Below are 18,068 nucleotides of genomic sequence, written 5' to 3' on the forward strand. Positions count from 1 at the left end.
TGGTGATGTACTGGACAAGGCATCTCATTCACAGAGCTCTGCCTTATAAAGGCACTCCTGGTGCAATAGCAATGGGTGTGTGTAGCAACAGAAAGTGGAAGAAGTCACACAAATATAAAAACCACTATTTTAATGCTATCTTATAATTGAATTTCTCCAAGAAAGGGAATATGTCACACTAGTGGGGCAATGTAAATCATATAAATTAACCTAGAGAGATTGTATTAATGTAAAAAGTTTAAGATAGGGTTGTGCCGTGGCTAAACAAATGCCATAGACCTACATCCAGAGCATTTGCAAGCATTTGCTGTTATTTCGTTTAAACCCCCTTCCATCAGTTTGTGACTGGCAAGTACTTTACTTGAAGAATACGGGGAGAAAGACACAGGCTTGAAAAAATGGCCAGAAAACACCACCAGCAATAGGGCAAAGTGATTTTATGCTGTTCAATTTCTGCTAGACACATTAGCAGCAAATGTCTCCAAACTCTGCAGAATTTGCTTCCTAATTTTGAAGCAGCAGAGCAGAGCTCCAGAGCAGGGGTAGAGGTGTCCCGCTGTGAGCTGTGGCAAACTGGGCAGGGCTGGGCAGTGCCAGCGGGCACAACTGGGGATGGAGGAGGTTTTCTCTTCCTTCCTCCCCCTGACCCACAAGCCTGGATACCTGGAATGCATTTTCAGGTTGAACCAGCCTTCCTGTCTCTTCTCTTTTTTCCTTTTCATGACCCAAACTCAAACCAGCCATGGCCACCCCACCGAAATGCTCCAGCCAGGATTTGCACCAGCTGCCCTTTCAAATGGAAATAAGTACAGAGTGGCCTGTGAATACAGACTTCTTGAAAAGGTTCCAGGATTACATTAAAGAGGGTGATTTGGGCACAGTAGATCAAAAAGAAAGTCACAGCCAAAGTTTACCCAGGTTTCCAGGGAGCAGCCTAGTAAAGAGGAATGAATAATACCCAGCGAGAGGCTACGTACGACTCCTATTAATTCATTTGTTTGCTCGGCTCCCAGAGAGGTTCCTGCCACATTATCCTGCAAAGGAGGCTCAGGTGGCTTTTTATTTTCTTATTTAAACACCTTCCCCACCTTGTGCCAAGTCCCGTGGGTGGTGAATATCCCAGGCTGATTCTGTACTGTTATTCCCTGGAATATCTGAGGTTATTCAGTTCTCCATGGGATTATCAGGCAAGGAAGGAAAAAACAAAGAGATCTATTGTCTACAGGTAGGAGGAGAGACACATTTAAAATGAGTCCAGCATCTCCACAAAAGTATTTGGCTAAATGTATTCCTTCTCCTCACATAATAAAACAGGAATTAGAAATCATCATTGAAAAACCAAATTAATGCAACAAATTACTGTTAATGCATAAACTTGGCAACCTGTTTGTCTTGTTTCTGCTCCTATTCAGTTTTAAATGTACGTAATTAATTATCGCATTTAATCTTCCTTTTCCCTCCAGTCTGCAGCATCAAACCAGCGCTTGATGGTGTCAAAGCTCATGTCAACCTGAGAAAAAAAAATATATGGGACCTTGCTGTTCAGCTTCTAGGACTCTTTGATATAGCAATTAAGATGTAAATGGAAAGAAATTAATTGATATAAGTAAGTTATTATAATCACCATCGATTAAGTATAATCAAGATCAGTGTCTACACGAGCTATTGATTGCCACTTGCTTTTGTAAGTGTAATTGTAGCATGAATTGTCTGTGCATGGCTGGGCCTTTCATTGTTGTAAATATCCAAGCGAAGCCAGAGATTAATTCTGTGCAAGCTCTAAAGCACCTGCAATAAGTGTGAAACCTTTGCTTTCATTTGTTGCCCTGAGGATTTAAATAGAGTATGAAGGAATATTTTTTGGTTCCCTCAATTGGATTACAGGTCTTGTCACATTTGTGAAAGGATAACAATCTCTAGACTGTGAGGTGGCTTTAGAAGCAGACCAAAACCAGTCTGCAGTCTCTCAGGCCATATCTGGCACAGTCCAACAGCCTGGGCTGCCACAGAAGAAGCCAATTCTGCAAAACAGATGGGCAATGGCATATGCAAAATTTAACTTCTTGCATAAATGCTCCAATTTGACCACAAGATTTATCCAATACCTAATACAGTAGGATTTCAGTCCCAGTAAATTTGGAAGTGCTTCAAGTGCAAAATCACTGCATTTCATTGTTGCTTATGGCACATTTTGGCAGCTGTGATCAGTATTGAGTGTTTTCAGTCACATTACTTGAAAATCTGACTCCATGTCTCATCTGGGGTATTTATGCCATAAGGAAAACAAAGACCTGATTGTGCTGATTCACCCCTTTGAAGGCAATACCAAGAACTCTGATATAAATAACAAAATAGAGTAGGTGATTACAATGGTTGATTAGAAAAGTTACCTAATTACACTTTTTTTTCCCCCTGAACTTGTTATTTAAATTCTGCTTCTGCTTTTCTTGCTTTGCACAGTGTGGGGCATTGCTTTATTTCCCCTTTGCAAACTCCATGCAGGGCATGGGAAGAGTTGGGGGTTGGCAGTCTTGAGTGGGTTTTCAGTATCAGATTATAATCTGGAATTATTTCAGTGTGATCAAAGGCTCCATAATTTCATGGCTGAGCTGCTCCACTACACCCAGCCACTGAGTCATATTCTGCAGTGAGAAAATTAGGAGCAAATATCAGGATTCCAGACAGGTGACATCATTTTCAGATGGCTTATTAGCCACACTAGAAGATAATTTTGCAACCTTTCATCTTCACTGTTGGTTTTCAAATGACAGGTGAAGTTCACTGGAGAGGCAAGGCAAGGAAATCTGCCCAGCTACTGCAGGTGCTGCCTGCTCTGTGCATGGGAGATTTCATTCTCCTGCTCCACCACTCCTCAATGCTCCTGCTTAATTTTAATTAAACAAACTTTAGATATTTATTTTCCGTGATGATGTTGCTCTTACCCATAGCTAGTACCAGAGAGGCAATCATTTAAACTGGAAGGGGATGGACACTTGTTTTTAACTTTTTTTAGGGTGCTGGTTCCTGTCAATCCAAGCTGGACTGAGCTTCACAAGCAAAGAACAAATGTAGGTTGTCTGAGAAGGGTTTCCAAAGCTGTTTCTTCACCCTCATCAGCAAATTTAGAAAGAAATTTGAACCGAATGTGCTCAGCTCTGGGAGTTGCCATGGTTGCAACACAGACGATCTAAATGTGGGAGATTATATAATCAGACAGAATGACTATTTATACAAAGAGTTTAATTTAAACAAAAAAAAAAGGGAGAGAAAAGCAAATGTGCTGTACAATACTTGACTTTGTCCCTACAGCAGAGCTGCAGGAGCACCAAGGTGTTAAATCCCAGTGCTCACACTCCCCTTCTTGGCAAGGTGTTTGTAATGTGCACTAAATCTAAAATAAAAACAAGAAAAGCATGAAGCAAAAAGTTGTGTAGATTACAAAGATCCTTCCAGGCCAGAAGGAAGCTGTTTATTACACCTGGGTCAAAGGCAGTGTCTTCTTTATGGAGAATCCTGTAAAGTTTTAAAGCACAGTGGTGATCTCCTCCTTTGGAAGGATTATTTTCTGTGTAATTCTGTAAATCAGAGGGACTGATTTATCTTCCCTAGAAGTGATTAAACATATAGGAGCAGATTCTATGGCTCATAAGATGTTACCCAAGCGTGGTCATTCATTCCTTGTGGTTCAGCTCTTGTGGTGCTCCCTCAGGGCTTCTTCCTTGCAATTTCCTCTCCTGCACATCCTGGGTTCATCCCCACATCAGAGACTGGCTGGAGTGGGATTTCCCCCTATAGATTTCCCTTTAACAGGTCCTTGAGGGTCTGTAAAAATGCTGGAGCTCAGTAGGGATTTCTCCACACAGTGAGGTGAGCAGCAAGCTAATATTCAACATTAACTGTGGGCTGTGGAAATCCAGAGCTTCCCTCTGGCTGCCCTGGCAGGTCTGGGACCCTGGCAGGGGTCAGGAACCCCCCTGGACAGAGCCCCCAGAGACACTGGCTGTGATCTCTGTCCATGGAAAAGAGTTTTCAATCTTACAGGATGAATTACAAGCTCTGAATGTTTGATATAAGTAATAATTAAGTGTGGCACGGGTGCAAAAGTAAAATTTTAGGATTCTAGATGAGGGGTCCAAAGGGCACAAGATGGAGGAAATTGGGTGTGTCTTGTCCTTTTTCTCCTTCTTCATGCCCTCCATGTCTCACTGTGGTGTTGGCATTTTTCTGTTGGTTCAGGCTGGGGACACACTGTCCAACGTAGGTGACAGATATTGGCACCTTATTGTAAATCCAGCCCAGGGAGTTTCTGGTATTTAATGTTTGTCACATCCCACTGAGGGCAGAGCCCCACACGCTGCCCTGCAGGACAGAGCTGGGCAGGGCAGCAGAACATGTGAGAGATAAACAGAATAAACAACCTGGAAACCAGCACAGACCAATTATGGCTTCTGCTTTGGCAGGGGGCTGAGAGACAGAGACTTTCTACAGTCTCAGAATCATCAATACCTCAGGTTCCAACAGTGGGCAAAGAGCTGCAGGCCAGGTGCAAGGAGGATGTTTTCTTGCAGCTCAGCCTCACCTTTGCTGCTTACAGATCAGACAGATGTGAACAGACTGCTTTCATATTTTGACATTGTAGGCCAAGTGCACCCACAAGATCCCCTTTAATGCCCACTGATGGGAGGCTGGAAGGAGAGTGTGTTATTAAGGAACTTTTTGGAGTGGGGGAACTTTCTTGCCAGTAACAACAAGCACTGAAGCAACCAAACCAAGCTGATGCTGCATCCTGGCATCAATCAGCTGAGCCATTAGTCTTTACAGTGGGTGTTTCTCCTCCCTGCCTTTTACTTTCTGTGATGATAAACTTTCCATGGAAGTATAGTTCTGCTCAAATGACAATGAGAAATGGGCTGGGGAACTGCAGGGAGCAAGGACAGAAGAAAATCTCTATTGAAGACACAAAAATGTTAAGGTTGCACAAGTAAATCCAGTTAGAGGAAAGAGATATACAGCAGAACCCATCTGTTCATCAGACCATGGAGGCAAGGGCAGATCTTTTTTTCATCCTTTAATGATTTTCCAAGTATTTTAATTACTTTGAAGTATAGTGTGGACATAGCAAGACTGGGGTTTGAGTATGAATTAACTCTTTTCAATTTTAGAAGAGCTGGTGGTTGGCACCTGACCCCAAAACCCAGTGTTGGGGCTGACATAACTTCCCATGATGGGGAGTGCTGATCTCTGCCTTGCAGAGGGAGGGTTGAGCTCTCCATGGTGCAGGGAAGATCACAACTTCTGTCACTGCAGGGCTCTCTGGGGACATGGCTCTGAGGGGATCGTGCAAGGAAAACAGCATTGATGTCAGGCAGTTTTCTCTCATGATTTGGGCTGTTGTGGGAGCTGGATCTTGTCTCACTGCTGAGAGAGATCTTGGGTGGTTGCAGAGTGCAGAACACACACAGTCCCTTTGGTAGGACACCCTGCTTTTTTCTCTTCAAACCCCATGGTGTGTGTCTCTTACCATTGTGGGCTCACCTCTTCTATCTTCCAGGGTGAAAAAGGCTTGCATATGTTGGCCCACTTCTGGGAAATTCTTCACTTTCATTTTAGAGGAGTAGAAAGAGGAAACTTATATTTATAAATCAAGCAGGGAAGGCAGATTCTGCTCTGTGTTTCTAAGCTGATAGCAAGGTGTGAGAGAGGCCTTGCAGCAGCCTGGAGCAGGTTCCTGCTGCTCTGCTATAAATCTCAGCAAACAGGGATGCTGCAGCCAGAGCTCTGCTTTTGCACAGGTTGTTGTCACTAGAAAATATGAGGATTTTTTCAAAGGTGATTAATGCTGCTCTCCCACACCCTGAGGAGCCACCAGCTCACTGTCTGCAAGGCTCATTCCAAACGAGGGGACAGGTGAGAGCTGGAGGAGGTTCTCAAGGGAGCAGAGCACAAGCAGCTTTGTGTGGTCAGAGAGCTGGAGGTATGCAGAACCCGTGTCCAAGTTAAATATCTGCTGCTTTCTTCTCCTCAGCTGAGAGATTTAAACACTGCTGCTGCAGGCAGACTGCTCTGTCCACCCTTCTGGGTGGGTCGCCATGGGTCACAATGAATGTGAGAATTTGGCTCAGAGAGGTTACTGGGCACAGGAAGCATTTCCCAATCACTTTTGTCTGTCGGGTTTCTTAACTCTCAGTCTGGACAGTCAAAGGAGAATGTCCTTGCTGCATGTGCTTGTCACACTGCGACACGAAATAACTCACAGAAGCTGGCTAGATGTAAAAGGAAAAAAAAAAACTTAAAAAAGTAAACTTTATTTTTTGACTCCACAATAGCAAAAGTGACAGTGGATTGGAGGGTGAAATTGCCACCTCTCCAACCACACTGCTCAAACCAACAGTCCATCGATTTTCTCCACCCACAAAGAAGAATGTAAAACAATCATTATTTACATGAGCAGTGTGTGAGAAAATTCTGTTGAAATACGTAAATATCAGAAGGCATAGGAACATTTAGAAGAACTTTCAAACTCTCAAAAGAACTGGGTGACATGTGCTCTCTGGTCAAAGCCTGGCTGGGATGGTTTTGTGTTGCTGGGTCCTGAAGCACTCCTCAGACAGTCCCTGCTTCCTGCAAACCCTGTTTTTCAGGAGGGTGACTCTGGTGCTGCTCTGCCTTCCAACCTCCCTTGAACACCAACTATAGGCCTAGAAAGAGGAAAGGACAGAAAATAGAGTTTTAAAACTAACAGAGACTTGTCCTACCCCCTGTTCAGATCCCCATGGCCCAGTCTTGGACAGGAATGGGATGGTCATTTGTGGGGGATTCCCCCCCTGAGCTTCAGAGTTCTTTTGCATCTTTCTGGACTGAGAGAGCCCTGGTTTCCTAGGGAGGAGAGGGCGCTTTTCCAGGGTGATTCACCTCCCTGCTGTGTTAGCACTGGGAGAAGCACATCCTAAAAATAATTATTTCTTTCCCTTGACTTCAAGGTAGCTCACAGAAATGGAGATATTTACTTTTGAGCAAAGTGTCCTACCTGTATGATCAACAGGTCCCTGAATCTGATCTGTGAATGTCAGAAATTTACACATTGAGCTTCCAGGTTCAGTTATTTGAAAGAGTTTTCAGTGGTTTGTATTGAGATCTAAGGCAGTATGCCTGGCATTGATTTAATTTCAGACATTCTTTCTCACTGGGAATCTTCCCTACAAACTGTCATGTTTATTTTACCACCCCCCAAATCCTATTCACTTATACATGTTTCCTTAGTGGCATTTCTGGGATGACATGGGATTGTACCAAGGTCTTAGGAGGTCTTTTTTCATCTAGCCTTTTATCTTTCTAAAGCTCCATGTTATCTGAGAAGTACTTCAAACTGAATCTCACTGTCCTCTCATGTCTTCTAAGTAAAAAGTATGAAATAAGCTTAGTCCAAATCTCTGGGGGAATTTTTTTCTGATTGACAAGTCCTTGCAAATATGTCCTGGGACCTGTCTGTTCTGCCTAATAAATCATCATTAACTCTCAGCAGATGAAGAGAGATTCTCATCATCTGACAGGGTATCAATTCACTTGCCTTAATGTATGGAAGGTTTTAGGTCTCTCCCCCAGCGGTCTCCAAGAGAGGCTTTCTGTCAAGTGAAAAAATGGGATTCGGGCAGCAGAACTGAGCTGCCAGGTTTGCCAGTGATGGACGAGGCAGGTGGGAATGAGGCTCTTTCCTCCTCTGCTTTATTGATCCTGTGGCTCTGGCCAGTGTAGCAAAGTTTCTACAGCACTAAAACCAAGCAGGAAATGAAGAAGGGGGAGACGATGGCCTGAAGTTGGAGTCTGTGGCAAGCACATTTCTCCCTCTCTCAGGATTTTTCATAGAAGGGCACAGAGAGAAAGAAAGAGAAAACAATTTCTATTTCTGCTCCTTGTTTTTCCTATGTGGAATGTGCTTGGTGAATTGTTTACCTGGGGTGATTGATTGGATTCTGGTGAGGATTGTTTGAGCCTGGTGGCCAATCCAACCCACCTGGGCTGGACTCTCAGAGAGGGTCACGAGTTGTGAGTTAGATATGGTAGTTAAAGAAGGTATGTAGTTTTAGTATCTCCTTTATATAGTATATTAATGTATTATAGTTATAATAAAGAAGTCATTCAGCCTTCTGAGCTGGAGTCAGACTCATCATTTCTCCCCACCGGTTCACCTGCATTTGCAATAGGAATCAGAGCCTGGCTGCCCTTGGAGAGAGCTTTTGGGAGCCCATCAGCAATGTCACCTCTAACTTGGGCCAGTGCATGACCTCACAGGACAGAAAGTTACAGCCTGGCACCAGCCCAGTGATGGCAGCACCATGTGGAAAGCAGTTTTCTATTTTCTTGATCATCATCTTATTTAGGCACATCAACAAAGAGTTCTTCACAGGCAAATCAAGAAACGAACATATGCCAGGAAAGCTGAGGTTTCAATGTTCTCTGTTGGCCAGAACCTTCCCATGCTGGAATCGAGAGGCTTGCTCTGGTTGGAGGGATGTGCTTCACCTTTTCTGCCACTCTCTGCTGGACTTCCTCACTTCAAAAAACCCCACAAAGCCCCAGCCCATCACATTGTCCTCCTCTGCCTTGGCCATTATTCTGAGGGACACTTTTTTACGTGCTAATAAATTAGAAGTAATCCCCCAAATGTGCTGGGACCTTATAAAACAATAAAAACCAGAATAGTTACAAAATACACAAATTCCTGCTAACATTAAATACAATCCAGTATTTCACTAAGGCCTTAGTTTTCTTTCCTTATCTTTCTCTTTCTTAGGTATTTGTAGATTAAAAAAATACTGCTATGTATAACTGCAGTTTATATTCTTTTGCATTTTTTCCACATAAATACCAAGATTAAAAAAAAAGAGAGAAAGATTTAAGGATTTTTCAACTTAATCCTTTCCCTGCAAGAGCTCAGCTATAAAGAAGTACACCAGACAGAAGTGTTTCAATGCACTCAGAGAAGTGGCAATACTGAAATCTCTGCAGATTTTTAGTCATTGTGTTTGAATACCAGGACCCTGCTTAGAAAAAAAGGGTTTTATTGTCTGTTTGTTGGCTGAGTTGCTACGGCAGAGAGTTCAATGTGGGGAGGCAAACGCCTCCTGGTATCTGAGATTGGGCTGTGGCCTTGGAGGAACGCACCAGAGTTTGTGCTGCCCATCAAATGAGATGTGCTGGGAATATTCTGAAAGAGTCCAGGACATTCCCAGCATTCCAACATCCCAGCAGAACATTAGTGCTCCCAGATCCACCATTAGGGGACCAGGGAAGTCAGATAAACACGCTGAATTTGTTGAAATGAATTGTCTGGAATCAAGTAGACACAAATCTGTGTCTTTGCCCAGCTGGGGCAAGAAGCTGGGGTGGAGAACAAAATTCCAAAGAAACGTGTAGCAGATGCCACCAACCAGCTGAAGGAAAGAAGAAGAAAGAAAATTATTATGGTTGAGGCTGTTATGAAAACATTCTGAGTGTCCAGATAAAGGAATCTGCTGAAAAGTAAAAATCCCTGAATAGTTTGGATTGGATGGGACCTTAAAGACCATCTCATTCCAAACCTCTGTCCTAGCCAGAGACACTTTTCACCAGAGCAGTTTTCTCCAAGCCCTGTCCAACCTGGCCTTGAAAGAAGTGTTTTAGTTCTGTTAATCACTAAAGTTTGTATCATAGATTGCAAATAAGGTTAAAATATTTACTTGAATATTTCCATGCTGAATATGCATCTATTTGAATAGTCATCCTCTTGAGATTGTCCTAGAGGTAAATCAGCTCATTTTTAATGCACAACTTGCTTTTCTGTCTTTCCCATTCCACAGGAAAGCTGAACTTTTGAGTCTGTTCTCCTTCCCAGCTTTGACTCTATAAGAAAAAAAAAAAAGATTGTTTTTATTGTCTGGTCCAATTCTTCAAAATTTTGACAAGGTTTTTGAAAAGAGTTACTTGAAATCTGTGCTAAAACAGAAAATAACAATGAAACACCTATACCCCTCAAGATTTTGCCCAGTGTTTAGGTTGTGAGAGCATAGCCATGTAAAGGTGGTGTTTGGGGAGCTGCCTCTGGGGATTGAAGGAAAACCAGGGCTTGGGGCATGAAGCAAAAGATCAAAGAAATATGCAGCAAAGGGCCATCAACAGTAGAAGAAAAGATGAAGGAAGGAAAATTCAGGTACTCATGTGGTTTAGGCTGTGCTATAAAGAGTTTGGGTGCCCAGATAAAGGAGCCATCAATGGAAAGTTAAAATAAGTCCTAGAATCAGCCATCACTAAAGCATCAGTGTCAAAAGTCACCAAACAAAGAGCAGAGTCCTTTTCTTACTTATGTCTGGCAAGAAAAGGAAGTGTTGGCTTATAAAAAGGAAATTTCTTAGAATGCCTCCCAAGCACTCAGTGCTTGGCATCCTGCAGCACCTCTCACCTGGGAAAACATTGAGTGAAAGAACTCATAACACTTTTGTGGTGGAGGTAAATCACATCATCCTGGACATCCTGAACGTGGCCCTCTTGTTGGATGGACTCCGAGCTGCTGGAGTGCCAGAGGACTGGGGTTTATTCAATTCTTCAGTCAGAAAAAGCAGAAGGAAACAACCCTGTGGAATAGGAAGTCAGGAGTTCTGCTGCTTTTTATTATTATTATTATTATGGCATGTGTCATAAATTTACAAAGGGTTCCCAGCAGCAGGAACACTGTCAGGCTTGTTACAGCATCACGATTTGTTTATGGCTTGGTTAACTTAACAAACACATAAAAATCTAACACAGTTGTGTGGAATCCATAGCAGAAACTGACATTCATTGTCTCGTGAACTTTGGTCTATTGTGATCCTAAATTAAGCCTCTTTCTGCAGGTAAGTAATATTCAGTAATTTGCAGTGTTCTGGAAGAGGTTAACCAAGTGTTGGTGTCTCAGTGCAAGCAGGGGCTGTGTTTTCTCAGGGTCTGTTACTGCAATACTGCATCTGTTTCCCTTCTGTTGATAGCAGCTTCAGAAAGCCTGGCCACTTTCCAGAGCACTACCTTTTTTTCATCACTGTCAGCTTCTGTCAGTTCATCTCTCCGTCATAAAATTTTTAAAACAAAGTCTACTGTCTGTTGTCTAATATTCCTTCCATTAGCCATGCCCTGCACTTTCATTGCAGGCATCTGACATTAACTTTTGGCACAGAGAGTGTTTCACAAATCTAAAATACCTTGCTGACACTACCTGACCCTCTGAGCATGCTTAGGAAATTGCCATAACTATCTCTATTTTATAGAAAAGCTTGAAAGGAGCCTCAGACAGAAGTGATACCTCAATTTTCGTTCAGGGATGGTAATTTAGGTGTCTTGTTAGTTGTGCTCTCAGCACTTCAGCCTGAATTTCACTGCTGTTAAATAATCAACTTTAACAGGATATGTGTGTGGTTTATTCTCCTGGAAACAAGGCATTGTGAACAGGATGCCCTAAAAGGATGTGCACACAATAGAAATTTTAGCCCCTTTAAAAACTGAAGTTTCTGTCTTGAACAATAGACAAGGACTGAAGGAGCCTTGCAGATCTTCTGCGGGAATTTCAATGTGCTTACAACTTCTTTATTATCTAGCCTTCATATATATATATTTTTTTTTTTTCCTTCCCTGTCCTTCATCTGTGCTGTTTTCCTGCAGTAATTTCATGACCTTCTGTTGAGGTATGATGTGTCCCAGCTAGTGGAGGTCTTGTTCCTTGGTATTGACTGTGCTGCATTATTGGAAACCTGTGGTTCAGTTTATAACCCATCATATTGTTCCTGGCTCTCTCCAGAGGAATAGTGCTTCTGATTAATTTTATTAGTGGGTTTATTTCAGTTCAAAATGAGGCGTGGGTTTCCAAGTGACAGAAAATAGTCCTTTTCTTAGAGTATAACAATGTAGTTCAGAGAGGTATTATCCAGAGAAAATGAGAAGATTTTAAAGGTTTCTTTAAAGGAAGAAAATTTCAGGCTTGATTAAAAACAGGACTAAAGGGGGAAAGAAAGGTTCAGCAGTAATTTCAAAACAGGAGTTGCAAAGATTTCTTCCATGGGTGGCTGCTGTAGTCTATTACCCTCACAGCAACACAGTGCTGAACACTGGGTGGCAAAAATTTCATTAGATTGGGAACTAGTGCACAAAATTTAGAAATTTCCAGATAAAAGAGAGGAGTTAAACCTTAATACAAGAAGAAAAGGGAGGAACCACAAACTGTGTGTCAGTCTCTGGATCCAAGGGCTTTCATGAGTAAGATTATTTATCTTAATTTCTTCCCCTTGCCTTGCAGATATCTGATGCAATTGATAGACAATGACCAGTTCTGGAATCCTCTCTTGTTTTTCCAAGACAGGCAGCATTCTTTCTCCACTGAGGACCACATTCTTCACAAAACATTTCATTCTTTTTATTCCAGCTTTCTACCTTTACAGCCGAGCTCCTTTCTCACCTGTGAATCATCTGCCTTGCCTCTTGATACCAAAAGTGAAGTGAATACTACATTTTGCTTAAATTCAAAGATCTTCTCTCCCAGCCCATCTCTTTTCAAAGCATTCATCAAGCAAATTATGGAGTCTCAAGAGAATGAAGCCTTCCTGTTCAACTCTTTCTTCCCATTTAAAGCAGTGAAGGCAGGGAACAGAAATTAATGTAACTTTTGTCTCTGTCTTGACTTGAGAGCTCTTAAAACAGAGCATTTCCTTTTATCAAAAGCTCTCTCCAAGGTGGTGCTCACTTATTCAGAGCCTGTGAGCATTCATCTTCCTCCGTGCTTCATTAATCACACAGGGGAGGTCTGTTGTGGAGGATCCTGGCTGAAATTCCACCTGTCTTCTGGTTTAAACTGGAGGTTAATGGTTTGATGCTGCTGTAGAACAAGCCCCTGTGGGGCAGGGAGTGCTCTGGGAGGACTGGGAGGACTGGGAGGACTGGGAGCTCAGCCCATGGTTGTTGACTCTACTTACCAGTTCACACTGAGGCTTTCCAGTTAAGTTTTTCAGTGTTAGAAAGTCCAGCATCGCTTGATTCTAATGTCCTTTATTATGCCAACAGCAGTGACTTACTTTTCCTGGCTGACATTTATATAGTTTTGTACATGAATGATTGAGCTACCTAGTTCATGGTTATGCACTTGTTGCTACATATTTAACTTCGTTTTTATGAGTTATTTAGAAGGGCAGAGTTAATTACAATTGTGTTTTGCCCTGTTTGCATAGAGTGTGTGTACAATTCATATGAAATATTTCAGATATCTGTGATTTTTTTTTTCTGAAATGGCAAAAGCTGAACTATTGCAGAACATTAAAACCAAACAAGTAACCCCTTTCCCCAGGAGCTCTAATTTAGAATAAGCTTCCAGCCCAGCATTTACAAATCAAATAAAGATTTGTGATGACAGTATTTTGTACTTCCAGGTGTCTTTATATTCCTGGTATGCCCATTTCCCCTGTATAAGATATTCCAATTTTCATCCTTTACGTAAAAGCAATTACATTTTACGTCACTTGTTGTTGCACAGAGTAAATCTACAGAGGTAGGTGGTTTTTAGCAAATTTATTTATCTTGTAAATCTCCTCAACAGATCATTGGTGAGCCAACATAGCAAGACACACCTTGAAAAGCAGAAGGAGTAATTGAGAAAAGGAAAGGAAGATAAATAGCTTTAGAGTTGGTCATGGTTTTAAAAGGTTTGAAAGCATTGGAAGGAAGAAGGAAAGGCTGATGGAATTCCTGAGCTGGCACAAAGGTAGGCTTTGCTCCACCTTACCCCACTACCCATAGAAAGAAATAATGCAAATCTTCAGTGATGAAAAATTACTTTGAATCAGTCCCAAATAAGGAGAATTTTGACCTCATCATGAGACATTCTGTGTTCTCATTTCTTTTGGTTTTAATTTCTTTAGGATCCAGAGTGCAAACCTTTTTAACACAGGCTAACAGAGAGAAATTCCACTAGTGAACTCGAGTTGAACTGGGAGTCTTGGGAGTGGCCCAATTATTTTCCTTGAAAAGAGGGCTGAAATAAGGATGTCAGCATGGCCCTCATAGTATTGCACACTAACTGGTTACACAAACATTTGGGATTTGAATTAATAGACCCCAGGCTCCTTAATCCCATGGCAACAATCAGCCTTAAGGGTCTTATAACCTGTTATTACAGATACAGGAAAAAAGAAAAATTACTTAAAGAATGGAAGATGTTAGGTATGAAATAAGGTTTTCATTTTAACAATATTCTTAATCCTTTTTCCTTTAGCTGTTTCTAACAAGTCAGGTTTGTATACTTTCAGGTGGTTAAAAAAAAAAAAAAGAAATATTTAGGAGAAAAGAGCCTTAGTAGAGATAAGGAGCTGATGTTACTGCTGCTGCTATTGTTCCTGTTGAAATCTAATTCTGATGCCTGAGGAAAAAAAAAAAAAGAAAAAAAACCCTGAGACACTCACACCAGGAGCAAGAAGAGATTAGCAAAGCAAAGATGCATCCTCTGTCTTTTGTGGGACAGATTGTCCCTGGCAGTTATACTTGTAGTGAAGCAGAGAGAGTCTGTGATCTGATCAGCTTCTCCAGCACTCACTGTGGGAACTGAAACTTTGCTTTTAACTTCATTTCCAGTAGCAAACACAGCCAGGCTGCAAAGAGATAGTGAAGTCTTGCCTGGCTGACCCTGTCTTTTGTGTTCTAATAGAAGAAGAAAATAGAGGAGAATAGAAAATCTAGGTAGATCTGTGAGGAGTACAAATTACTGAAGCCTTGTTTTCTACAGATGTGTGTCCAGTGGCTGACTGGATTTCCTGCCTGAGAAGATTACAGTGGAAATTCTTGCCCCCTTCTCTTGGGGCTCTGAGAAACGTGGTCTAGTGGGAAGTTTCCCTGCCCATGGCAGTGGGGGTGGAATGAGATTTAAGGTCCCTTCCAACCCAAACCATTCTGTGATCTACAGCTACTACCACCATTTCTAGGGGCATTAATGTGTTTGTGCTTCTCCTTGCCCCTCTCCCAGTCGCCCATCCTCAGCACACTCGTGAAGATCCAGTTGTCTTTGAGCTTTCCACTGTCAGCTCTGCTCAAGGCAGAGCTGCAGGCTGAGGAGTTGTGTGTGAGGTGAAGGGATGAGAAAGACAGCAGGATCACATGAGCCTTGTTTCCATAGTAAATGAGGCTGAGAAGGTGGAGGAAGAAAGAGGAGCCATATGGCAAGTGGTGATGGCAGGAACCAGAGCTCTCTTCTGAGGGTGGCTTCAGGGTTTAGTCATGTATTTGAGCCAGAGATATAATTTCTCTCATCCAGCCAAGATGCTTTAGAGGATCACATGGAGTTGCAAGAGTATCAGGGATCCAGGAAATTATAAGATTTGTTGTTATGGTAAATACTGTTCTTCTTCTTCACGTCCTTTTAGCCAATGTCACAATAGTTCCCTTTTAGTTTATTTATTTGTTTATTCATTTTAGTTGACAAAATATCCAGATTATGATGGTTCATGTTGTTTTTCAGGCCACTTTCCCCCTTCTACTAGGCCAGGTTTCTCTTCCACCCAGCCTGGCAGGAGCTTCTGTTGGGTGCTCAGCCATGCAGAGCCTCCCCAAACCCCACCTCATCTCTTAGAGCTGGCAGTTTTCATCTGATCTGTAATTCCTGACTCCTCTACATCCAACTCCAGCATCAGCTCAGACCATGAGGCACGTGGAGCTGGTGCCAATTAGTAGGATAAGATGAAAGGGCAGGAACTGATGTACAGCAAGTTCTACCTAAGTATGAGGAAAAACTTCTTTGCTGTGAGCAAAGAAGAGATTTTCCAGAGAGGATGTGGAGTCTCCCTTGATGCCTTGGCTTTTAGCTTTGGCATTTTTCAGATTCTCTGCTGCCTGGTATGTAACTCTGAGACTTCCTGTTAGGTATTAGTAGGTTCTCTTCACAGGGTAGTTGGACAAAACAATCCCTTCCCAGCTGGAGAATCAAGGACAACCTTTACCCAAAAAGCACAAACAATATAAAGAGAAAGGGGCTGAGACTTCATGACCTGGAGCTGCAATTGGACAATTGAACCCAATATGTAGATGAACCAAAACTGATAAAAATATAAAAACTCGTGACCAGGATCCAGATTCAACCTGAGTGCAGCCCTGGCCAGGCTCTGGTGCTGCCCAAGGTAAATCCTTTTAAGACCTTTCAATAAATACCTGTTTTGTCCATTTAGCTTTGTCTAGTCTCTGCTTCAGAAAAGCCTCTCAAGGCATCACCCTCACTGGAGATCTTCCAGACCCATCTGGACCCAGTCCTGTGCCATGTCCTCTGAGGAGGGAGTTTGGCCTAAGTGCCCCACTGAGGTCCCTTCCAAGCTGAACCATTCTGGGATTCTGCAATCCTGGGGTGGAAGAATCCAATGGCAGAAGTCCTACATCTTCCCCATGTGCTTGGAAAGCCATCAGCTCAGGAGGTGTATATGGTAAAAGTGACCAATGCCTGGGAAGAATGAGCTCTGAACTCCAATGATTTTCAAAGGCTAATGAATCACTTTATTAGACTATATTATACTATAACTATATTACACTAACAAGAACTGTCACTCATTAGCTAGAGAACTTGTGACTCTCCTGAGTCTAGACACACATGTGGATCCAATTTGTCCATGAATCCAAACACCATCACCAGAATCCAATCAAGCCATCACCTTGAGTAAGCAATCTCCATACCACATTCCATCCACATGGGCACAACACAGGCACAGATAAGAATTGTTTTCCCTTCTCTCTGTGCTTCTCCAGGAAAAAACCCTGAGAGAGTGAATTATGTCTCTCTGTTCAGAGAATGTGAATGCCACAGGTGGCTCTTGGTAGGACAGGCAATGTCCCCAGCAGCGGTGACAATGCCACTGCGGGTCCTTCAAAGCAGCTGCACGTGATCCTCACGCCAGGAATTGTGCCACAGCCTCTGGATGGCTGATTGAATGCAACTTGTTTGCCTCTGCCTGTCTCCTTCCCTCGTGCTCTGAATGATTCACTGTCAGAGCGAGGATGAAAGAACCCAGAGCACAAAGGCACCTTTATCTGCATCCCTGCTCTCCGTGGAGCGCGGCTCTGGAGGGACCAAGCTCCGCACTCCATCCCTGAAGATGCTGCTGTGGGGAGCTGCTGGAAATTAGGGGCACTTTTGCACCTTGTGCCAGGTCAAATCCAAGCTGTCCTTGTCCCTTGAGCTGTGCTCAGCCCCTGGGCTGCAGGGCAGAGAGGGAGGGCGAGGCTGTCCTTTGCCAAAGTGGCAAAGAGTGAATTAACACAGCAGGTGACGTTTCGTTGCTTTTAAGTAATTGTCAAACATAATGGCAGTTACCTGCCTGTTTTCTTGAGGGATTTGTACTGAACAAGGGAAGAGCTGCTAATAGGATCCCAGGGTTGAGGAGAGATTTGAGAGGAAGGATCAGAAGAATTAAATATGTGACATGCAGCGAGGAAAGATGATAATGAATGGGTATATGTGCCTGTGCTGCTCAGTGCCAGCCACTTGAATGAATTTATTTAGGGAACAGAAGCAAAATAGCTGAATTGCCGTGGTTCTCCATCCAGAAACATCCTTTTTTTCCCCTCAAAAATGTCAGTTATCTTAAGGAAAACCTTCTTTCCAGTCGCATGGGGCTGAATTGTTCCCATAGGGACACTTTTGGGATGATCCAATAGCCATTCAAATCAATGCAAACCCTTTCTTGGATCAAGATTTTCAATCCAGCTGTTCAAGGAAGAAGGGGTGTGATAGAACTCTGTATATTTTGGAGACTGTAAATGCTGGGGTGAGAGGAAGGGATTATTTCATGTAGCACAAAGAGATCTATTTAAGCACAGAGTTGCACTAAAATAGGAATTTTTATATGAGCCATAAGAGTGTCAGATGGCTCAGATAATAATAATATCACATAAAGTAATTGTATTTTATAAAGGTTGTCAGTTTATTTGCAACACATCTAGTCATAAAGCTGATCATTTTCTGTTAAATTAAAGTTGCACAACTTGCCTCTGAGCAAGAAATAAAGGCCTGGTGCTCTTTATTCCATTTTTGTAATTTGGCTTGCTCT

The 18,068-nt window shown here is 42.5% G+C and overlaps 1 long non-coding RNA gene across 1 annotated transcript; it reads right to left on the minus strand.

Moving 5' to 3' along the window:
• Window positions 1–5,951: 5,951 nt before the first annotated feature.
• Window positions 5,952–13,900, minus strand: LOC146765704 (uncharacterized). Its single transcript, XR_014949622.1, has 2 exons — window positions 7,568–13,900; window positions 5,952–6,698 (listed from the first exon to the last, which is right to left on the minus strand). It is a non-coding gene; the product is annotated as an uncharacterized LOC146765704 (long non-coding RNA).
• Between the last annotated feature and the right edge of the window lie 4,168 nt (window positions 13,901–18,068).

Source organism: Lonchura striata, chromosome 20 (genome assembly GCF_050655825.1).
Source record: "Lonchura striata isolate lonStrDom1 chromosome 20, ASM5065582v1, whole genome shotgun sequence".
NCBI lineage: Eukaryota > Metazoa > Chordata > Aves > Passeriformes > Estrildidae > Lonchura > Lonchura striata.